Source organism: Ambystoma mexicanum, chromosome 5p (assembly GCF_040938575.1).
Source record: "Ambystoma mexicanum isolate Mex_15411 chromosome 5p, UKY_AmexF1_1, whole genome shotgun sequence".
In the NCBI taxonomy this organism is placed as follows: domain Eukaryota; kingdom Metazoa; phylum Chordata; class Amphibia; order Caudata; family Ambystomatidae; genus Ambystoma; species Ambystoma mexicanum.
In genome coordinates, this window is record NC_090930.1 from 1,288,882,436 (window position 1) to 1,288,907,675 (window position 25,240).

The window sequence follows — 25,240 nt, forward strand, 5'->3', positions numbered from 1 at the left end:
GGAGCGGCTGCACGTACCCAGCTTTTGAAATCTTTTTTCACCTAAAATCCTTCCCCTGTGGAGTGCACACAATCCCGCCAAATCCCAGGTGCCATTCAGTGATGACAATGGGCCAATCCACTGTGCCCACAAAACCACCCTGAGAAAGTGTCCTTGTAAGTGCAAATTTGTGTTCATCCATTAGAATTAAAGAGACATTTCATTTTGTGTTTCCAAAAGAAACACATTGAAGGGGAGGACACAACTACCACCATGCAAACCATTTAATGAAATCACCCCTTTGGCACCAAAACATCGCATATGACTAAATAACATACCTGTCAGATGTGAAAGCGGCGATAAATCCTGCAACAACATGCCTGAGTTGCAAGCCATACATTGCCTAAAAAATTAACATGGACGCAAAATACACCAATCGCAATGGCATATTGCTGCACACATGTCCTAGAATGTGCATGATGTGCACAAACATGTCCCTCTTGTGGGGTGTAGAAAAGCAGTGCAGTAACAATACACATGTGACATAATCTGGCAACATGACCACAATAAACCCCATCCCAAATACACAAATTAACAAGAGGTGATTTACAATTGTAACAAAGAGGGCGACACACCAGAATGGCTACATCCAGACATGCAGCAACTAATGTTGACATTCCATAACAATCAAGATAAATGCACATCTTACCTGTCCCCTTGGCATGCAGTCGACAGTGACATTTCCTACCATGAAATAGCCATCATTCCCTGAAGGAAGGATCTGCAGACAATGAACAAAATGAAACAGAGTGCAGCCAACACATCCATGCACCCAAAAACTCAAGACCCACTGCCCCCTCAGTGACATTCAATACATGCAAACAACAACTCACAAGACAACCACCAACGTGCTCCCAGCATACATGCAGCAACACCTGCACACTGCATGAAAATTAAACACACAAAACACACACATTGACAATCAACAATGCCCACACTGCCTGTACCCCTGAGTGACATGCAGCAAATGTGCATGTCACATATCCCCATTCCCATGGCACATGCACAACGCATGCATCAGTCCACATGCTGCATGAAAATTAGAAGACATCACATATGCAGATAATTGAACCCCCAAGAATTCGGGGACAAACCTGGAAGACTATCAATGACATGACAAGTCATGCCATCACCTGCGTAGTATTGGGACAGTGCAGTGAACACCGTCATGAGAGCCCATGATGCAAAGCACAAGAAGTAGAGTACACAAATACTCACCTCTTGCACTCCAGGCAGGATCATGCTTGAGACATCAATTCACAAAGGCCAATGTCAGACAGGAAAACTGGCCACTGAGACAACTACCATGGAAGACATAAGCGGACAAGACAAAGCTATGTGATCCTGTAAGCAAGGATATATGCATGCTAAACGTAGAATGCAAAGTAAAAGTGCAAGGTCAATGCAGACTTCATTGTGACAGCATACAATTGGTACAATTGTGCATTCAGTTGAATGCAGTAGTACCATGCACCAAGCTGCGTTCAACTTGAAGCTTCAAACACCATGGTGCAGCATGCATGGGACATGCATGTGAAAACACCAAGACCGCACAACATAATGTGCCAGTTCACAACATAGCATCCCAAAAATGTGCATCAATGGTCCCATGGTTGTGGCTCGTAACTGGGGCTTCACAACATAATTGTGGAACCCTAAGCAAGAGAGGCCAAATGTGCCATTGAACATTTAACCCACAAACATTGCAAGGGATGTGAATTGTCACTCAATACACATGGTCAAAGTGCAATTAGACACACACCAGCACAACTATCCACACCTGTCACAGGCCAAAAACAGCCAGCCCTGTCACCCACTCCCGACCACCCAGCAAAGGCCAACAGAGTTGGAACTCCCACAATTCTGTATATGAAACCAGTGGCCCCACTAATTCATAGAAACAACACCATGCCCAGACCTATCACCCGACCCACACCCTGTGAAACATGTATACTTGAAGTAGTACTGGTGCCCCACAAGACAAGTAAATCCAAAGTGATGACACACAGTGCAAGACTCCCAGCCAAACACCACACAAGCATCTGCAAATGTCCTTCACATACCTGTACAGGGCACCCACCTGCCTTGCATATGATGCAACCCGTCAGGAGACGCATCCCCTAAATGCAATGCCATGCATAGTAAAAACATAAAGAACAGGCACATCCATGACAACATATGGATGGATCTTGAAAATATGCAGAGAGCACCCACTGCAGAAGCATCACAGAGCGCAAGAGGGTGACAGTACATAGACTGTGATCTGCCCATGACTGCAGCGTAGCACAACAGAGAGAGGGAGAGAGAGTGACAGTGAGTGGGAAGGCCACACAGCAAGGAGTACACTGCCTGGATTGGAGATGGCCAATAACATGCACTACACCACAGTAGGTGTGGGTATAGATGAGTTGACCAAAGGAGGTAACATAGTGACATGAGTACCACATAAAAAGAAAACATCCTGGCATGGTAGCACACAAAGCACATATAAGTAAAGTTATACATGCAGCAAACATGGGGTGCAATGACACATGCTCAACATGCAAGACAGTGCTCATGCTTGCCCGCTGACTCCACCAGCTTGGTGTGCATCCTGCATCACCTTCACCAGGCACTGTGTCTCCACATTAGTGACAGGAGGGCCAGTGCCTGGTGGAGGGCATGGTGAGCATGGACGTCAAAGGGTGCAAGGTGTCTCCCTTGGGACAGCAGCCACTGCCACATTACGGATTATTGAGTAAACATGGGATAAGACATTACAACAGGCATAGTGAAGTACAATTCACACAGCACACATGTGCAAGGATACACTGAACTCATAGCTACCTGCACATGCCATCCTGCGCACCACCATGCAAACATGAAAGTTAACCTCACTATGCATGCCTGCATGTCCACCACTGCAAACGTCATAGCCTTGAGAAGGAAACTGCACAACTTAAGGTACATTTAAAAATAATAATAATAATAATAAATCCTGGAAAGGACAACTCAAAAATAATAAGCCAACATCCAGGCCTGGGGTCTACAAAAGTATCAACAAAAAAGAAAATAACCATCATGGACCAGGGGTGTGGGGGGTCCACCCAGGAGGTGGGAGGGGCAGGGTGCATGTCAACATCCACATGGGTAGACATCCAAACAAAAAATAAAAATAAAGGAAGATTCCCCTCTATGGGTTAACACACCGCACACCTACGGTGGACGGGAAGGCATGTCTGTGCTGGCACCACTATCCTGCGTTGAATATGAAGGTGAAAGTGGTGCTGGAGGCTCACCACGCAGTGCTGTGGCCTGGTCCTCAGTGGCAACCACCAAGCATGACACTGATGAATGCACCAGCAGACTGAGGGCTTGGAGGTCACTATGCACAACCTCACGGGTTGCACAGAGTTCCTCCAAGATTGCATCAATGCTAACAACTCCTGGCAGAACAGTCTTCTGCTGGATGCATGTTCCTCATGGATTGCAGCTCTGTGGGCCAACAACTCATCAATCAGGGCATCCCTTTGTGCCTGACCTTCTGCAAGCAGGGATGCCTGCAGACACTGCAGATTTGCCCGTAGGCTCAATTGTTGTTGGCCTCCATGTTTCCACGCAGTTGTGCAATCTGAATGACACAAGGCATATTAGGATTGTTAATTTGTCCTCACTTCATTTCCCCCTGCTTGTCTTGTCGCGCCTAGAAATACTTGTGTACAGGCGTGCTATAATTGCCACATCGTATCATATTGTATCATGCACAGCCTGTGGGAGCGGCATGTGAACCACATGGCCTGCAGCTGTTACTCCACCTGTGTTGCTGGGTGGATCATGGAACTGGCCACCATAGCCATGCCCTCAGCCAAACTCTCAAAGGCAGCACCCTGTCGGTGTGAGGAACGCAACATCTACTGATCCCACTCTGTCTACCCAGCCTGCACACATCCCCCACATGTGTGGGTCCCACGCCTGCCTGATTCAAGGGAGCATGGCCCTTGCTGTGATGCTCCCGTCCTTGGCTGCAGGACTGCAACACTCCCTTGAACATCTGTCCCAGGACCAGAAACCAATACATGGGAGCGTGATCTTGCAGCTGTAACCACCACAGATGGGTGTGCCACCACTGACTGACCTTGTGAAGGCAACTGACCCCATGCAAACTCACAAGCCACAACTGCTCCATTGATGCACTCACCCCGGCCAGCATTGAGGACTGCACAAACAGTTAAGCATCAGAGCCAGTTGAGTCAAAAGAGTCAGAAGTGTCTGCAGCTAGGCTCAGGATGGTCTGCAGCACCAGTGGGTTCTCACAACCTGCCATGCCACGTCCTCCACTGATGGTCTGAAGCACCACAGACTCTTCTTCATTGTCTTCTTCTTCCTCTGCATCTGGTGCTTCCTCACTTGCACATGGACAAAGACATGTGGATTTATGTGCAACATGTCTAAAGGAAACATGTGTATCACATTGCTGTCATGAAACACAATGCATTACATGTCGCCATAAGAAATACAGCATCCACACACTATGGACAACAAGCTATATTGTAAAAGGATATTTTGCATGAATAACACCTGATAGTAAACGATTGGCCTAAGCACATTCACATAACACTATAAATTGCATTGAATGAACCTGAAACAGGCTGAATATGCCTCCATTTTGACTTATCCGCCATTTTGATCGCTGCTTGCTTTCTGTCCCGTATTTAGAATTTTGTTTTTGGCTCAGCAGAGCAAAATGAACTTCACACTGTTTCCATGATGTCAACATAGATAAGAATGTTGCTGCTAAATTGGATTGTTTGTCCTACACTGAGACACCTTGGAGTTAAATAAAAGCTGTGCTAATCAGTAATTTAGTTACCATTTGTTCCAATAGTGCCTTCTCCATTCAAACAGCAAAGTAGAATGATGAATAGCTGAACATGTGCTCTTAGCTGAAATCTTTTCTTTTCTCTCCTTGAAACTAAGCTGACATTAAACTCAAGAACAAATGATTAACAAATATAAGCAAGCAAAATAAGGAGTGTCACCTTTGTGTCTTATATTTGGGAAAACATGTGAAATGTTTAAAGGAAAACAACAAACTATTCAAAGATGTTTAAGCATGAGCTAGTTATGTGGATAGGCCATGAGCCCTAGGTATGACATGAAGAGGGGCTGGACGATGTGTCTGGGATTGTGGAAAACTTGTATAAATACCTTTGTTTTTGAAATGTCCAGCACTCTCTCATCTCACAGTGTCTGCTTATACACATTGTGGGGTGTTGAGAGCCAGGCAGCTGCCTGTTAATAAATGTATATGGTACCTTTGGACGTGTGACTGGTGTATTTCTATGTGGTATTAAGCCTTGATATGTTTTATCTTTCATATGGCGCCCGAATAGGGACCCTCAAGATTGATATCACATCGCTAGACGAAGACGAGGCTGCCGGACCCGGTTCGGAGAGTGACTGCAAAGTGAGACGCAATTCCTCCGCAGTACTGAACGGCCGATCCCTGGAAGGTGAGCAGCGTTTAGTAGGGCATCATGACGAGGGTCCCCGTATCGAGGCTTGTTTTGCGAAAATGCCAGCTTGATGATTTGATGTCCAATCGGACCCTTTGATTTGAAATCAGGTGAGTCGTACCCGGATTCTTAGAATCCTGATATTTTTTGCAAGTGTTGTCTCTGCAGAAACAAACGTAGCCAGGTGAGATTGCGATTTAACTATGCCTGGGAAATTGTCATCCTGTTGCAGGGTTTTATTCTGCAGGAAAAGACAATCTTTGAAACATGGCCAACCGGCGTCACCCGAAGGGTTGCCGGCTTATTTAATGTATTGTAAGTATGGCCTGTGAGCTATCGTATTTTATGAAATTTGGCACAGACAGACCAGACATATTTTTCTGAACTTCAGTGGCCAGTTTATTGTAGTTTTGAAATTGCCCACCTAGAGCATTTAGAATCTGTATTGTTAGGAAAAAAGGCTAGGCCTGCAGAATTTGATGCAGTTAGAGATTGGAGGAAGGAAGCTGTGCAGCAATTTAGAAGTCAAGAAAAGCATGTACACAGACACATGACGAACGCAGAGAAAGCATTGTTGCATGATCAAAAGAATTAGTCAGAATTCATTAGAAGTATGGACAGAGCTTTTCAACTAGATGTGCAAAAGATATATCCCTCTCAGGATTTTCATACATCAGACGATTTAATTAATACATTATTGAATGAACGTTGAACAATTTCAACTGTACCTGCTCCTTATGTGCCTCCTCCCATTGTTGTTCCTCTTCCTTCCCATTGTTGTTCCTCCTCCTGCACCTCGACCCGTGCCAACAGTTGCCGTCCCCATAATTCCATTTGCACTGCCAGTGGTATTACCTCCACTACCTATTGAACAAGAATTGTATAAACTCTATTTGTCAGGTAGTTCTGTCCCACCTGTTGAAGGGGCGGAAGCTGATCCAAGAGTAGTGACTCGTGGCACGGTACCTAAAGACAGAAAGAGGGAATTGTATAGATAGGCTGAGCAGTACATAAAAGAGGGTGATGAATCATCTGTTTTAGTTGTGATTTCTGATCAAGGGGGTATTCCTGAACATAATATTTTGATAGAACGGATGGGAACGTATTTACTTGATATATGGAGTGATTTGATGGACATGAATGTCCCACAGGGGTTGAGGGATTTTAATGTCCTTGCCCGCTCAAAAGACACTGAGCAAAGGTATATGAGCATGTAGAGAAGGTATTTGAGTGTAAAAGGGAGCTAGATCGATTACAGGAAGATGAGATGGATGTATATGGATGGCAGGCTTCATATGTGCAGAAGCGATTTCTTCCTCCATTTAAATCAATGAGTGAAGAAATGCGCATTTGCACAAGAGACACCTTTAGATGGTTTTCGGATGTTTCAACTTCTCCCATTGAAGTGCGTTTCATGTTTAGTCAGTATGCTCCTGCAATGCAAAGGCAATTGTTACAGGTGATGGTAGAGTATCTACAAGATGAATTTATGAAGAGAAAAGAATGTTGTCCCTCAGATTTGATGGTTATTTATAAAAAAGCATTTTAGCCGATACTGCTTTGACTACTTTGTCATTTGATTTGGCCTTGTTGCTTAATAAACGTTCGGATTTGCCTACTTTACAATTGTCGATGAGGGAAGTTCCTCCGACATTTGTTCCGAAGGTAGAGATTCCAGCTAATGCTGCGGCAGGAACACTTGCCACTGCTATTCAAGCACATTATGTCTCACAGTTTGTTCATGTCCTGTTTTCTAGACAGGAAGTGAATACCATTAGGCAATCAATTGCAGATATTAGGAAGAATCCAACAGGATTTTATAAAGAAATTGATTCTGTCTTGCATTCGTCAGTTTTCATGCTAGGTGATATGGATTTGTTGTTTCCCGTGATCCTTCCTGCTGATTTATGGAAGCAGATTAGAACTGTAGATGATCAGGCAGGGATGGGTGATACAAGGGATGCCTTAATACGAGCAGATGGGGAAAGGAATGTCGGTGAAAAACCGCCACAGGTGATATTGATGTTGCCAGACAGAATAGTGACTAAATTAAAAACTCTGGTTCCTGAAAAAAGAATTATATGGGCTAAGCTTATGGCTTGCATGCAAGGGAAGTCAGAAGGTGCGACAGAGTATTTTAACAAATTTGAGCAAGTATTTTTGTATTTTATTGGACAGGATTTAAGTACAGAGCCAGGAAAGAGGCTATTTGTTGATACGTTTATGGGTGGATTGTTGCCTGAAATCCAATCACAGATCATGACTTCTGAGAGTGTGCATGGCAAGCAAAATCACAATCTGAAGTGTTACACATGGCTTAGTATTATGAAAATAGGGGTAATACAGAGATGGAGAAGGTGGAAAAAAAGAAAGTAGACCTGAAGACTAGAGTGTTATTGCAGCAGATAGCTAGATGAGCTAGAGGTGGGAATACACAGTTCAGAGGCCAATTTACACGGCAGGGTGTTACACAACTGGGTCCCTGTAACGCTCACCTGGTTCCCTCGGAGGCGCTGATCTTGACTGGGCGGTGAGAACGTCTTCAACGTTAGGCGTAGGATTCGTTTGGCTCCCGGATTTGACCCCTTCCTCACCGAAAGCTTCACCTGCAGTGTGAGGTGTCTGCAAGTGGAAAATCAAGGTATTAGTGGCTGGAAGGCTGGGAGAAGTTCTTAGCCCCTCTCTCCCTCTCTTCCCGTGGTACTCGGGTGATTGTTGTGCTCACCTTAAGTAAGTGAATGCTGAGCTCTCCATCCTGCGTCTTGTGCAGTGGCGCTGGATCCAGTTACTTCACTGGATGTGAGTTCCGCCTCTTGATTGCAGAGGGTAGTTGAGAGCGAAGCCGCCGTTTGCTGCACGAGCGTGACTTGTAAGTATTAAAGTTCTCTTAAGATTGCTCTCTTCAAATGTCTTTTCCCCTAATGTCTATGTCTTTTACTTTTCAGATGCTGTCGATGCCAAAGAAGATGCTCTCCCCGATTCGTGGCAGAGAGCGTAACAAGAAGATGATGAATTCGAAGGCACGTAAGTAGGAAGGCTGTTTTGGGGCCGTAGAATGCACCTTAATGTCCCCTTTTGTCTCTACAGGTGCCGGAATGCAGTGCGAGCAAGGTTGGAGCAAGCGCAACACAGGTAAGCAGTTTTGTAACCAAGCGTTACTAACCAATGTTCTTTGTCTTTGCAGGCCCGATGCCGGACGAGAAATGCAGAAAAAACATCTTGGATGCTGCCGATGGATCGGGTGAGTCGAAGCGCTAACTTTGCCTTTGTCTAACCTGTGCCTTTTGTTTTGCAGGAGCCGCTGAAGATTGAAGATTGGTTCCCAGCAGGTAATTTTCGTAATTACAGGGTCCGGAGCGGAAGATTCGCTGGAGCGGACACGGTGAGTGTCCTGCTGCAGATGCAGAATAACGCGAAGCATGAGGTACCAATCGGGTGTGGTTTAAATAGCCCATAGGAGTGCTTAGGTGTCTTCTTCCACAGCAGCCTCGCCCAGGTAAAAGAGTTCCTGCTTCCAGAAGGGTTCCAGCAGCAATGATCCAGGGAGTGGTGCCTGCCCCACCCAGAAGGAAAAGTAGTCCCTGCCAGAAGAGAGTAAAGCCTCATCTTGCTGGTAAGTAAGCAGCATGGTCTGCTCCAGGTAGGTTCACCCAAGCACCTTTACACTTGATATGAGCCTGGCGCTTCCTGTGCCGGGACGGATCCTTACTATGAGCCTGGCACCACCGGTGCCAGGACAAGGTCCAAAAGGTCCCTATTGGGACTTGCTGGTGCCGATAAGACATGTTATGAGCCTGCTCCCAAGGATGTTGGGTAGGTCCTGACTCCTTGAAAGCAGTGGTCATGACAGCACCCCCCCTCAAGGCCCCTCCCAAATTCGTCTTCTCCGGGGGTTTTGGTTTATCAGGAAAAATTCGATGAAACTTCTTAACCAGACGGGGTGCATGAACATGTTCCGACGGTTCCCAAGATCGTTCCTGGGGGCCATAACCTTTCCAATCAATCAGATAGTATAATTTAGATTTGGAAATCTTGGAGTCTAATATGTCTTGTATTTCAAATTCTAGTTCTCCGTCCACAAGAATAGGGTCTGGAGATTTTGTCAAACGGGTTCCAGGTTGCATGGGTTTCAGTAGTGAGACGTGGAAAACTGGATGTATCTTCATATGGGCAGGTAGGCCCAATTTAACCGCCACTGGATTGATTATGGCAGTGATTGGGTAAGGCCCCAGGTATCGTGGATTGAAAGTACGCGGTCCTTTTAGGGGTAAATGTTTGGTGGATAGCTAGACCTGATCTCCCACAAGATATTGAGGAGCTTCCTTTCGATGTAGATCCGCACACTTCTTGTATTGCTCCTTGGCCTGCTTGAGGTGAGATGTGGCCTCTTTAAAGGCTTGAGTGATTGTCGAATGCAGATGATCTACAGCGGGTGTTCCAAGAGTCTGAGGTGGGTCAAGATTTGAGGTGCGAGGGTGGATTCCATATGAAAGAAAAAACAGAGTTTTTCCAGTTCCGGCGTGGACTGAATTATTATAAGCGTACTCCGCAATCCAGAGAATGTCTTTCCAAGTGCCCTCTGATTGTTGTAACATGCAGCGTAGATACTGTTCCAAGGTTTGGTTGGTCCTCTCGGTCTGCCCGTCGGTCTGGGGATGGTGGCTGGTCGAAAGCCTTATGTCTATTTGGGCTAGGCGACAACAACTCCGCCAGAAGTGGGAAATAAATTGACTCCCTCTATCTGAGATTAAAACTGAAGGAAAGCCGTGCAACCGAACGATGTTTTCGAGGAATTCTCGGGCCAAAATTGGAGCTGTAGGTAACCCTTTCAATGGGATGAAATGAGCCATTTTCGAGAATAGGTCCACAATCACTAAGATTGTATTAAATCCGGAGCATGGTGGTAAATCCGTGATGAAGTCCATGGAGAGAGTATGCCATGGGTGTGGAGGAATGCCTAATGGATGTAGGAGGCCTGCTGGTTTCTCCTTCTGGTTTTTACTTTGAGCGCACACACCACAGGAATTAATGAAATCCTTAATGTCCTTTCTCCAAGACGTCCACCAAAAATGTCTTTTTATCTTTTCCAACGTTTTGGTAATGCCGGGATGTCCTTCCATTAAGGAGTCATGGTAACAAGAGATCACCTGTCTTTGTAAATCGGTACATGGTAGATATAATCTTCCTCAAAAGTATAGTAGGTTCTTATCCATTGTGAAATCATTTCCCTTGCGTTGCCAGTCCTGCACTTCTGCTGGAGTCAGCAGATCTTTAACTTTAGCTTCAATGTCTTCAATGGATTGTGCACCTATCAAACCCAGGATTCTCTGTTTCGGAATTATGGGTACGGGTTCAGGATTGGTCGTGAGTTCATCTACTCCAATTCGGGAGAGAGCATCTGCTTTTCCATTCTTGTTGCCTGGTCGGTAAGTTATCACAAAGTCGAATTCGGCGAAAAACAATGCCCAGCGAAGCTGTCTAGAGGATTGAGCTTTGGCTGATTTAAGGTACTGTAAATTACGATGATCCGTGATGACGGTGACTGTGTGTCGGGCCCCCAAGAGATAATGCCGCCAAGCTTTAAAGGCGGACTTGATAGCCAAAAGTTCCTTATCTGTAATGGTATAGTTAATTTCAGGAGCTGAAAATTTGCGGGACCAAAATGCCACTGGGTGTAACTGATTTGTTTCCGGGTCTCTTTGCGAAAGTACTGCTCCCATTGCGAGACTGGAAGCATCAGTCTCTACTATATAGGAAAGTTCCGGGCGAGGATGTTTTAGAACTGGAGCCGAGGTGAATTTTGTTTTTAGTTCCTGAAAAGCTTGTGCAGCCTCTGTAGACCATTCGAAACGTTTATTCTTTCTGAGGAGAGCTGTAATGGGTTGGACTACTCGAGAAAACTCTGGGATAAATCTTCGATAAAAGTTGGCGAAGCCCAACATGCTTTGAACTCCTTTCACTGATGTTGGTGAGGGCCACTTAACGATAGCGTCCACTTTTCTTGAGTCCATGTGGACTCCATTAGGTGACAAAATAAATCCCAAAAATTCGACCTCCGTGACGTGAAAAACGCATTTTTCCAATTTTGCAAAGAGCCTGTGTTTTCGGAGCCGCTCCAATACTGCGGTGACATGTTTTCGATGTTCCGCCTCAGAGGACGAGTAGACCAGAATGTCATCAATATAGACAACTACACATACGTCAATGAGCTCTCTGAGGACGTCATTCATAAAATACTGAACACTGCCGGAGCGTTGCAAAGCCCAAAGGGCATTACTTGATACTCGAACAGTCCATATTTAGTACGAAAGGCCATCTTCCATTCATTGCCCTCTTTTATTCGTACTAAATGGTAGGCTCCTCTGAGGTCCAGCTTTGTGTAGATACAGGCACTTTTAACCTGGTCAAGAAGTTCAGGGATCAATGGTAACGGATATCTGTTCTTAATCGTAATCTGGTTCAGGGCACGGTAATCTATGCATGTTCTTAGGTCTCCTTCTTTTTTTGGCACGAAGAACAAAGCTGAAGAGGCTGGGGACTTCGAGGGACGGATAAATCCATTAGTCAAGTACTGGTCCAAATACTGCCTTAGGTGAAGATTTTCAGGTTCTGTGAGGGCATAAATTCGACTGCATGGAGGAGTGGATCCTGGAACCAAGTCTATTTGGCAGTCGTATGATCTGTGAGGAGGCAGCGAATTAGCTTGATCTTTCCGAAAGACATCCTGAAATTCCCGGTATTCAGGAGGCAGGTGAGGACTCTCAGAAGTAGTTGCAGCTAGCTTCGTGCGGGGCTGCGGATAACAGGTAGGTGCGCATTCTGGAAACCGGATTGTCTTTGCTCGCCAATCAATTTGAGGATTGTGTTTCTCCAGCCAAGGGATTCCCAGGATAACTTGAAACTGTGGAGCCTTGATCACGTCAAACACGATCTTCTCTTGATGTCCATCTAGGCTTACCAACGTCACTTCCATGGTGGTGTGAGTAACTGGTCCGGAAGCTATTTCCGTACCATCCACGGTGGTGATAACGTCTTTCACCGACTTAGGACAAAGAGATAGATTCATCCTGGCGGCCAATTCACAGTCCACGTAATTGCCGATTGCGCCACTATCTATGTATGCTTTAATGGCTTGCATACGATTGGGTTGTTCCGGACTCACGAGGACCATGGGCATGGTAAAATGTTAGGTCAAAGAACTGGTTTTAACGCTCGGCAAGCGGACCTCTACACTTGTCGGGCGAGGTCGTTTTCCGACTATGAACTTTTGGCACCCTTATCGGAAGCTCCTACTGTCTTCTTCTTCTTTGGTTTCACTGGGCAATCTTGGAGGAAGTGCCCTGAGTTCCCGCAATAGAGGCACAATTGCAGTTGTCTTCTCCTTTCTCTTTCCTTTTGGGTTAGAGGTCCTTTCACCACCCCAATCTGCATGGGTTCCACAGTATCATTTCCTTTAACGGAGCTCTGTGGTCTTGAAAAAACTCGATTCTCAAACCTGGAACGATCGGCTTTTCGATTTTGTATTCTATGATCCAGTTGCACCACCAGATCAATGTATTCGGAACAGTCTTGTGGAGGATTCACCACCTGGGCCAGAACGTCTTTAAGTTCTCCACGAAGGCCTCTATAGAAAAGGGTGATTCTCTTATCCTCAGGCCACCCGGTTTCAACCACTAGTCTGTTGAATGATGCAATGTAGGCCAGAAGATCTTGATTGCCCTGTCGTAGTGAAAGAAGTTCATTGTCCAGGGCCTGTCCCTGAGAATGTCTTGCGAACAATCTTTCCATACTAGCTTGGAAGTCCTGGAAATTATACAGAATAGGGTTATCTTGAGTCACTAAAGGAATAGACCAATCTGCGGCACTGCCGCTAAGATATGAAAGCACGAAGGCCACCTTATCCTGGTCCGTTGGAAAAGCGGCAGGTCTACACAGAAAGTGCAAACGACACTGATTGATGAAAACCGCAAATCTTTTCGGGTCACCTGAAAAGCGTTCGGGCGGAGCCAAAGGTACATTTCCTGGTAGATTAATTTGCACCGGATTAGAGGAAGCTGTTGGGGCATGGCTACCACCAGGGGTAGGCAGAGGAGTCTGTCCCGCTTGGGCTTGTAACAATTGTCTAGCCAAGTCGTCTGTTCGCTCCTTAGAAACCACTAGCTCTCTCCTTAGGGCATTTGTTTCCTGGCGAGCTGCGTGTACTTCTGCTCTCAACTCCCCGAGCAACTGGGCCAATTGGTCTGTGTCCGAAGTCTCCATTGCGCCTGGGCGGGAAATGTATGGTGAGGCTTCGCGTTCTGTAACGCTCACCTGGTTCCCTCGGAGGCGCTGGTCTTGACTGGGCGGTGAGAACGTCTTCAACGTTAGGCGTAGTATTCGTTTGGCTCCCGGATTTGACCCCTTCCTCACCGAAAGCTTGACCTGCAGTGTGAGGTGTCTGCAAGTGGAAAATCAAGGTATTAGTGGCTGGAAGGCTGGGAGAAGTTCTTAGCCCCTCTCTCCCTCTCTTCCCGTGGTACTCGGGTGATTGTTGTGCTCACCTTAAGTAAGTGAATGCTGAGCTCTCCATCCTGCGTCTTGTGCAGGGGCGCTGGATCCAGTTACTTCACTGGATGTGAGTTCCGCCTCTTGATTGCAGAGGGTAGTTGAGAGCGAAGCCGCCGTTTGCTGCACGAGCGTGACTTGTAAGTATTAAAGTTCTCTTTAGATTGCTCTCTTCAAATGTCTTTTCCCCTAATGTCTATGTCTTTTACTTTTCAGATGCTGTCGATGCCAAAGAAGATGCTCTCCCCGATTCGTGGCACAGAGCGTAACAAGAAGATGATGAATTCGAAGGCACGTAAGTAGGAAGGCTGTTTTGGGGCCGTAGAATGCACCTTAATGTCCCCTTTTGTCTCTACAGGTGCCGGAATGCAGTGCGAGCAAGGTTGGAGCAAGCGCAACACAGGTAAGCAGTTTTGTAACCAAGCGTTACTGACCAATGTTCTTTGTCTTTGCAGGCCCGATGCCGGACGAGAAATGCAGAAAAAACGTCTTGGATGCTGCCGATGGATCGGGTGAGTCGAAGCGCTAACTTTGCCTTTGTCTAACCTGTGCCTTTTGTTTTGCAGGAGCCGCTGAAGATTGAAGATTGGTTCCCAGCAGGTAATTTTCGTAATTACAGGGTCCGGACCGGAAGATTCGCTGGAGCTGACACGGTGAGCGTCCTGCTGCAGATGCAGAATAACGCGAAGCATGTGGTACCAATCGGGTGTGGTTTAAATAGCCCATAGGAGTGCTTAGGTGTCTTCTTCCACAGCAGCCTCGCCCAGGTAAAAGAGTTCCTGCTTCCAGAAGGGTTCCAGCAGCAATGATCCAGGGAGTGGTGCCTGCCCCACCCAGAAGGAAAAGTAGTCCCTGCCAGAAGAGAGTAAAGCCTCATCTTGCTGGTAAGTAAGCAGCATGGTCTGCTCCAGGTAGGTTCACCCAAGCACCTTTACACTTGATATGAGCCCGGCGCTTCCTGTGCCGGGACGGATCCTTACTATGAGCCTGGCACCACCGGTGCCAGGACAAGGTCCAAAAGGTCCCTATTGGGACTTGCTGGTGCCGATAAGACATGTTATGAGCCTGCTCCCAAGGATGTTGGGTAGGTCCTGACTCCTTGAAAGCAGTGGTCATGACAGCCCCGTACACATAAACCAGTGTGCATATTGTAGACAGGAGGGTCATTGGCAAGCACAATGCCCAATCCTACAGCAGAGATCAAAGAGCATGTATGGTGTCATGGGTAGAAGATACAGAGGCCGTCCTAGGATAAGGGGTCCTGGTAGAAGTCAGTCTGCACAGAACCAACAGACACCATCACAAGATAATCAGCAACAGAGTGTTAGTAGTGGAAATATTTTTGATAATCCTTCGAATGTTTATTTTTCTGAGGATTTTGCATCTGACGATTTGCTGTTCCATTAGGACATCCCGAGGCAGGGTCTGGAACCGATACCTATTCCTGTCGATCAGAAAGGGCCCTATGTTGAAATGAAGGTGGGGAATAGGAAGCATCTCTTTTTGATAGATACAGGAGCCCAGAAGTGTTCTATTAATCATTCACGGGTTCCAGATATTCCACTTTCAGGGGAGAACAACATTTCTGTAGGGTTCTCTGGTACGCAAGTGGTTAGTCCAGTCTCTTGGCCGGTACCAACTTCACTGGGACCATTTACCGATTCTTGTCCATTACTATTGACCAGAAATTGTGGTGAAAATTTGTTGGGATTGCATTTATTAAAGAAATTGAATGCTGTGATTTACTGTTCTCAAGATGGAGTGTACTTAACAATTTCGCCCCAATAAACATCCGTCCCACAATTTTTGTCTATGACTTTACCAACTGAATTGAATAAGGTTCTGACATGTTTATGGGCAGTTAATGATAATGACGTTGGAATTTTACAAATTGAGCCAGTTAAAATTGTGTTGAAAACAGGTGTTAAATTGCAGCATATCCCGCAATATAAAATTTTGGTTGAAGGTGAACAGGCTTTGAAGAGTATAGTTTCTGATTTCATACACCGAGGTGTAATTGAGGAAATTGTGGGGAGCGTGTGCAATAGTCCGATTTTACCAGTTTATAAGAAAGGGGTTAATGCGATTCATTTTCGATTTATTATTGATTTGCGTGCAATTAATAAGGGGGGTGCTCCAAAGTTTCCGATTGTACCCTATGCCACCACAATTATGACTATGATTCCAGCCAGGGCTACACATTTTAGTGTTGTGGATTTCAAAACTGCTTTCTTTAGTATTCCTTTGCATTTTGATAGCAGATATTTGTTTGTGTTCACCCTAGGGGGACGCTCGTTCACATTTACTTGTGTGCCGCAAGGGTACACTGAGAGTCCTAGCATCTAGAGTAGAGCGTTGAAAGAGCAGCTTGATACGCTCAAGTTGCCTTCCACTTGCACGTTGTTGCAATATGTTGATGATCTACTTCTAGCTGCTGATTCCGAAGATGCCTGCAAAGAGGGCACTGTGTTGCTGCTTATTCATTTAGCAGAGCATGGGCATAAGGCTTTGTTGAAGAAATTTCAGCATTGTTTAAAGGAGGTCACCTATTTGGGCTTTCTCCTGTTGAAGGAGGGAAGAAGACTAACACCTGAACAGATACAAAGCATCTCTGATATGTCTGTTCCAAATACACAGAAAGAAGTCAGAGTTTTAATTGGCAAGGCCTCATATTGTAGACAGTGGATCCCAATTTTTTCGTTGTTGATAAAACCTATGTTGGCACTGACAAAGAAGGACATTTCATTGCCTTTACCGTGGAACATGGATTGCCAGAACGCTTTTAATTCGCTTAAGGCTGTGTTGTGTTCAACACCAGTTTTGGGCACACCAAATTACGAAAAAGGCTTTGTTTTGTATGTGCATGAACCTGATGGATGTGTTTTGGCTGTTTTGACACAGGACCCTGCTGGCAGGAATAGGCCGTGCAGCTATTTTTCCTTGACGTTAGACCCTGTTGCATGTTCTTTGCCGAGATGTTTGAGAGCTGTAGCTACTGCTGCTGCATCCGTGAAACAAAGTGAGGGTATTGTTTTACTCTTTAACCGTGATGGTACCCCACTCCGTAGACGTTCTATTAAACAGAACGCAGACGCAACTTCTCACATCAGCTCGACTAACAAGGTACAAGCTGATTCTATTTGCTCTGCATATTCAAATTAAGAGATGTTGTTCATTGAATCCGGCTGAACTACTGCCTTCTCCACAAGAGAAGGATTGCAGTGATGAAATGTCACATGATTGCCTCTTTATTACAGAACAAGAAACAAAGGGGAGAATTGATTTAATTGATACACCTTTAAGGAATACACAAGGGGAGCTATTCTTTGATGGCTCCTGTTTTAAACTACCGGATGGTACATCCACCGCTGCTTATGCAATCACCACATTAATCAATGTTGTGGAGAGCAAACAAATACTGAATAATTCTGCGCAGGCCACAGAGATTATTGCATTAACCAGAGCTTGTGAAATGTCTGAAGGGCTTAGTGTAAATATATATAAAGATAGCCAATATGCATTTGGGGTGGTTCATAATTTTTGCTGACTATGAGCTGAGAGAGGATTCTTGACCTCACACGGAACAAAAATTCAACATGGCACACTGATAGTCCGGTTGCTATCAGCACTTGCGCTTCCTACACAACTAGCAATAAAGAAGTGCGTCGCATATCAGAAAGTGACGGACGATGTAGGAAAAGGAAACACTTTTGCTGACAGAATACCCAAACAGACTGCTATTGATTTCCGCTCAAAAATGTGCATGTTCTTTTCAGCAAGATGGGTTACTGATACTTGTATGATGGACGAAGGTATTAGCTGTATAAAATAAATTCAGGCTGAAGCTACTCCAGGTGACATCAAACAGTGGGCTGAGTGTTCAGCAGGTCTAGACGATGAGGGTTGTTGGGTGGATAATGAGAAGCAAATATCGATGCTACCCAATGCCTACGTCACTGCTATGGTCACCATGGCTCATGGCCCAACACACAAATGCGCTAAAAAGATTTGTCAACAGATAGATCCCATCTGGTACAACACTAATATCCAGAAAACTGCTGAACATTTGGGGGATGCACTAATCAGTAATTTAGATACCCTCTGTTCCAATAGTGCCCTCCCAGTTCAAACAGCAAAGTAGAATGATGAATAGCTGAACATGTGCTCTTGCAGAAATCTTTGTGTTCTCTCCTTGAAACTAAGCTGAATTTAAACTCGGGAACAAATGATAAACAAATATAAGCGAGCAAAATAAGGAATGTTACCTTTGTGTCTTATATTTGGGAAAACATGTGAAATGTTTAAAGGAATACAACGAACTATTCAAAGATGTTTAAGCATAATTTAGCTATGTGGATAGGCCATGAACCCTAGGTAAATGTATGACATGAAGAGGAGCTGGACGATGTGCACGGGATTGTGGAAAACTTGTTTAAATACCTTGTTTTTGAAATGTCGAGCACTCTCTCATCTCACGGTGTCTGCTTGCACACATTGCAGGGTGTTGAGAGACAGACAGCTGCCTGTTAATAAATGTACATGGTACCTTTGGATTTGTGACTGGCGTAATTCTATTATGTGGTATTAAGCCCGATATTTTTAATCTTTCAATCTGATCATGGCATATGTAGACTGGCAACATAATTCCGTGCTCAGGGCCATGCTGCCATTGTACATATTGCCAACCAACAGGGTTGTTAAGAAGCACATTATGCCCCATGGCATCACAAACCGGGCAATGGGCATGGGCATATAGCTCTGTGACATGTAATTACATCACATGACAACAGGCAGACAAACATATCCACATCCATGTCTGCATCCATCACATGCCACACCAGTGTTGTCTTGGTATAGGGACTGTACACAATGGGAACATGCCATATGTCTGGGAAAAAGGAAACAGTCCCAGTTGATGTATGGCTGTTGGAGTACCACCTAGCCAAGGTCCGTGAAGTGGAGAGAGTAAGTCAAGGGAGTTGTAGATAGGAACAAGGTACAGTGACCCACAAGAGGGAGAGGGGCATGGACCCATGGAGTGTGGGAGGGTGACAGGGAGCAGGCCTCACAATGATTTGTGTGCTATAGTCTATACCCCAGCATATATCACGTCTTGAGTTTTGTCGGTGGTTAGACTTCTGAGAATGGAATCTGGGACTCTGTCCTACTGGGAGTGCATATGGGGCTATCGTGTGGCAATGCACAGTTTTGTTTTTCTGGTCTCTAACTAGCCCCGGGTGGCCTCGTGGCATATGCCACTTTGCACCTGAAATATTTGAATTTGATTCAATAATTGAATCAAATTCAAATATTTCAGGTGCAAAGTGGCATATGCCACGAGGCCACCCGGGGCTAGTTAGAGACCAGAAAAATGAAACTGTGCATTTAGATAAGTTAGTGCCTCCCTCTACCCACATTATTGTTATTTTCCTAGCGGCCACACATTTGGGAGGGCACACCACCATTGATAACACTTATTGATTCTTGGACAATTATGTCCTTCACAAAAATATATCAAACAACAAATAACAGAGCTGAAACTCTTGGTTTCAGCGCAGAAGAAGCTAAACAGATCCTATCACTTATTAAATTAACTGCAGATGAACTATCAACATCAGAGAAACCAGAGGCACTCATAAAACAACTAGAGTGGAAAATACATTGTGAAGTCAACCTTAAAGTACATGCATCAACACTAGCACAATATTATAAAGCACAGAGGATCCCGAGATTGTTGAGGGTAAACCTTGGACCAACACTGTGTAAGGAAAATCCCACTTTCGTTAAGAGATGGTGCCAGATCCTAAATACGTGTTCGTTGGACCTCATACTACTTACGATTGAGGAGTTGGCACAGAGCCTTAACCCTCTGGATGAAGAGATCACTAACCTCAAAACATCTTCGAACAAATTCTTCTCGGTGGATCACCTTCAAGAAGTGCTGGATGACACAAACCAAAAAATACAAAGATATAAGCAGGAGCTATAAACCAAGAAGATTCGAAAGTTCAGACGCGACACGCTTGATAATAAATTGGATATAGTTTACACATGGCAGGATTACTACGGACACCGTCAAAATAATCCTTATCAAGGCCAAGCAACAAAATCAAGAATGCCCCATACTGCGACTATATCGTCGGACGCATCAAGTGCAGAACTGGACCCGACTGTGGAGAGGGCAGTCTCTCAGCCTTGTGAGCTTGCGTGACACCCCAACAACAGATGCTGAGGTTCATTCTTTAGAAAAATTCCAATCAGACGCGGACAAAAAAAAAAATCCACATAGAAAGAAGGCACAGAAGAAGACCGAATAGTTAATATATCCTCTTAAAGAATTTCGCATTTGGAATTACAAGTGCTAAGGAAAGGACTAGCCTTTGTTCCACAAAATAACAGTACGCTTCTTAAGGAGAAGATTAACTTCTTTAAATTACTGAGGAAGATGAAGGTGAAATTATTTTTTGAAGAGCTTGAAGAAGATCCTTTTGGAGGGGGGGTAATCTGAGTTCCGAGAGATTAGTCCAAAGAGTACATTTAATCCTCCTTTACAGAACCACGTTCTGTCCACTTTTGAGAAGACTGTAATTCAGGATCTGAAAAAGCTACAGTTTAAAAGCAAAGGAACTTTTCAGTATGCGAGCGTCAAACATTAAAAAACCTTTTGGATAACAACTCAATTATTTTTAAACCTGCTGACAAAGGAGGTGCTTTGGTCTTAATGGACAAACAGGACTATCTTCAAGAAATTGAATGACAACTGTCCGAAAAGGAGACGTACAAGGAAATACCCTTCAACCCAACAATGCAAGTGATGACCTTGATACAGGAGATGCTGGATGAGGCTCAAATGAGGGAAGTTATATCAGACAAAAAACGCAGATTTTTGGAAAACAAACTTCCAATAACACTGGTTTTATATATACTTCCTAAAACCCACAAAAGACTCTTGAAACCTCCAGGCCGCCCAATAATTGCTGCAACAGGGAGTCTTCTCAAACCCCTGGCACAGTATTTGGACAGAATTCTACAGCCCCTGATACAAAATACGCCCACATATCTAAGGGACACAATGTCATTGAAAAAATTCCAAGATGTGCAATTTGTGGACAGACGTGACACACTGTTCACAATGGACGTGACGTCGCTATATACAAATATTGTTCACAAATCAGGACTTGTGGCAGTCGAGTGGCTGCTGTTGAGGTCAGAGGATTGTCAAGGAGATCGCGTGTTTGTACTGACTATGCTCAAGTTAGTATTAATGAATAACTTTTTCAAGTTTGGTGAAAGATTTTTTCTGCAGATCTCCGGAACGAGCATGGGGGCAGCGATGGCCCCTTGCTACGCATATATTTATATATATATATTTATTTCCTTGAATACGAACATGTGATTACATTGCCTAGATGGTCGAGGCATCTGTCCCTTTACACCCGGTACATCGATGATATATTCGGGATTTGGAGTGGACCAGAAGAAGAATTGCAGGACTTTTTTAGTATGATGAATCAGATGCACCCAAGAATCCAATTTACGACCATGACCAGCCAGTCAAGCATCCACTTCTTGGATGTTGAGATTTATGTGAAAGAACAGAAATTGGAGACACAGATCTTAACCAAGATTACAGATAGGAATAGCTTGCTTCTCACTACCAGTTTTCATCCACAGAGAACTTTGGACAGTGTTCCGCTCAGTCAGTTCCTGCGGTACAGGCGGAACATATCGGAACCTTCTGAATATACACGACAATCTGAGATGCTACAGACTAAATTCAGAGAACAAGGCTATGATAACACTGTTATTGAAGGAGTGAAAGAAAGGGTCAGCAATGTTCAAAGGGATACCCTACTTACTCCTAAACCACCCAAGCTGAGTGAGACACTTCTCTATGTCACAACACACTCTACCCAGAGTAGAAGAATCAAAAATATCATCCAAAACCGCTGGTCCATGCTCCAAATGGACCCAAAGATGCAGCTGTTATTCCCACAAACCAACATTTGCTTACAGAAATAACAAGGCGTTACGTAATAGTCTTATTAAAGTGGGGATATCAACCCCACAAACCGATTCTGAAATATTTAGGGGTACTACTCCTTGTTTGAATTGTCAGCATTGTGCAAATGTCATTAAGGGTAACAGCATCAGACATCCCCATTTGGGTAAAGCAATTTGGCTGAAACACTCTTGCACTTGTGATGCGATGAACGTTATCTATGGCCTGAAATGCCCCTGTGGCTTTTATTATGTGGGTATGACCACGAGGAAGGCTAAAATACGCTGGACCAAGCACACATCAAATATTCGTACCAGCAGCCAGAAATCGCCAGTAGCAGCACACTTTGCAGAAGCCCGACATACAGTAGCACAATTAAAATGTGTTATACTTGTGCAAGTTAAAGTGGGGCCCATGGGTGGTGACATAGTAAGGAAACTCCAACAGAGGGAAATCCTACGGATTGAGTTACTAGACTGCCTTAGCCCTAGAGGTATGATCTCTGAGTTCGACTTGATGTGCTATGTATAAATACTGTATGTGAAAGAACAGGTGAGCCATCTGTTTAAAGGCTATACTTTTGGAGCAGTGTACAAATTGTAAGCGGTATAGACTATTGCGAATTCACTGTACGAGCGAAGAGATCGATGGTCATCTCCTTCAGAATGTGAACGGATTGGAATCCTGTTAGAGGGAGTTCCAGTTACGGCAGAATGAATAAGCTATTTACTCTATGGTCATTGCCTGTTAACAACTAAACTCCTGCTTTCTGATTGCCTATCAGCATCTGTTTTACGCTTCCTCATACCTCCTATGACATCTGCTTTTGTTTATGTAATTCAGTGGCACTGTCGAAGATTCAGGTAGATCTTTCAATTGCCCAACTTGACTTCTGTCTCTAGGGACATATATACCAGTGGTCTCCTTGATTTTACTGAATGATCAATATTAACATGTATGCTGTTTTTTGTAATTCTGTTGACAGCACTGAGGTAGTGGGGTCCAAAACTTCAAGATCCCTATGTGTTTCCATTTTAACTACTAGGTCTAGGTTCTTTTTAACCATTATCTTGTGTTACACTTACTGGGTGGCCCTGGGGGGCCCCAGCAGACTTTGATCTGCACTCCCCCTTTTGCCCACAGACATTAAGTCTGCATGGCAGTCTAGTGAACAGGTGAATTCAAGATGTAATGACCCACTTGGTTCACGTACCAGTTGAGCCTTGGAGTGAGGAAGTATAGTACCTCTGGGCCGATAGCACGCTGTTACCTAGTCACACCTCGGTCCCGTGAAGGTGCTGTTTGTCCTGTTGGATATAATATAACGAAGTTGCCCCTACCAAGATGGCGGTCCAAGGCGTTCATGCGCATGCGCGAACTTGCCATGGAAACCGCCACAAACATTGAAGAGTTGGCATCGGGCTTTGGCGTCGGATAGCTGCTCTCCGTCTTCATGTACGAGGTGAGTGATGTTTCATTCTCTCTCGCCCTCGAAGGATAGGTTATGAAAAGCCACCTCAGTTTGCGAGGGGCGACACGGCTTATACTCACTTTTATGATAATTTGACACATTACGAGTGCCGGCATGGCCTCACCTGACATGCTCGTATGTAATATTGCTGCACATTTGAGCACTTTGTTATGTCTGGAAAATTTGGCGCATGCCGCGGCTGAATGCTTAGCCCCGCAGTTGCTGTTGCTGCACATTTAAGCATTTTTTATGTTTAGAAAGTATGGCGCATGCCACGCCGGAATGGTCAGTCCCATAGTCATATGGAGGTGCAAGTAACGACACGCTTAACATGTGCGTTATTCCATCAGTTTGCAATTGAACCCCCAGTATACTGGCGCGGGGGAGAGAAAGTCCTTGTGACACCCATGGGTACCCACAAGGGTTGGAACACTGTGTAGATGTACCCTTATGAAGTTTTTCCCATTTTATGCTTTCTCAACATGTATGTAGTGGCCCCTTTGGACCACGTGCTATCAATTAGCTGAGCTGTCCTCACGTTTGCATGTTTCTCCTCCCTTTAGGGACTCCGGTTTATTCTGTCTGACCTGTATCTGTACCTGGACGAAGTGAGAGACTGCAGTCCACTGAATTTGTTGACACCTTTTGTATATGGACCGCAAGGTTGGTGTTTTCTCCAGTATTTAAGTGACTGAGTGGAGCTTTAATTTCTGAGCCCTTAGTGATGATCTCTTCTGTTATCTCTCAGGTATCCACATTGTGGCAAATTGAGATTAGTTTTGAACTAAAAGCACCCATAGCCCTGAAGATGGATTATTCACTAATCCGAAATGCATTGGCAACAAATTAGACCCGTTGGTGCTTTGGGACCGTGTTAATCAACCTAGATAATTCATGTGTTCTAGTGTGGATGTTGTAAACACTAGTCACTGAATGGGTTTCATCAGTTTGAATAAGTCAGGTTGACTTTCGAATTTATGTTTAAGCTTACACGTTTGAAGATATTTCTGTTTGGAATATGCTTACATGTATTTTATACCCAACTCTGTATTAAAATTTGGAGAAAAAAAACCCTGGTACACACATTGTTACTTTTGTTTATAGGTATATGTGTTTATGTGACTGGCTAATACCAGTACCTCGAAGTCCTATAGAGACATACCCACTCTCTGCCTGAAAGTTTTGATTTCTTTGAATTGTACTGACTTTATTTAAAAGGTGTAATATATTCTATACCCCAGCATATATCCCTTCTTGGGTTTTGTCAGTGGTTAACCTTCTGAGAGTGGAATCTGGGACTCTGTCCTATTGGGAGTGCATATGGAGCTATCGTGTGGTAAAGCACGGTTTCGTTTTTCTGGTCTCTAACTAGCCCCGAGTGGCCTTGTGGCATTTGCCCCTTTGGCCCTGAAATATTTGAATTTGATTCAATTATTGACACTTAGTTGTTTAACTTACAAAGGAATTTAGGATAAGTTAGTGTCTCCCTCTACCCACATTTTTGTTATGTTCTCACAATGATTTGCCACATGAGTCATTGCCATTGGGGCAGAGGGGATGTGCACGGTCTAGACATATGCACACTCACTCAGGGCATGCCAAAAGCCACGTTGGGTGTCATCTTGGATGTTCTATGTAGCATGGAAGCACATATATACATATGTGAAAAGAGATTCTATACCCTTCAGG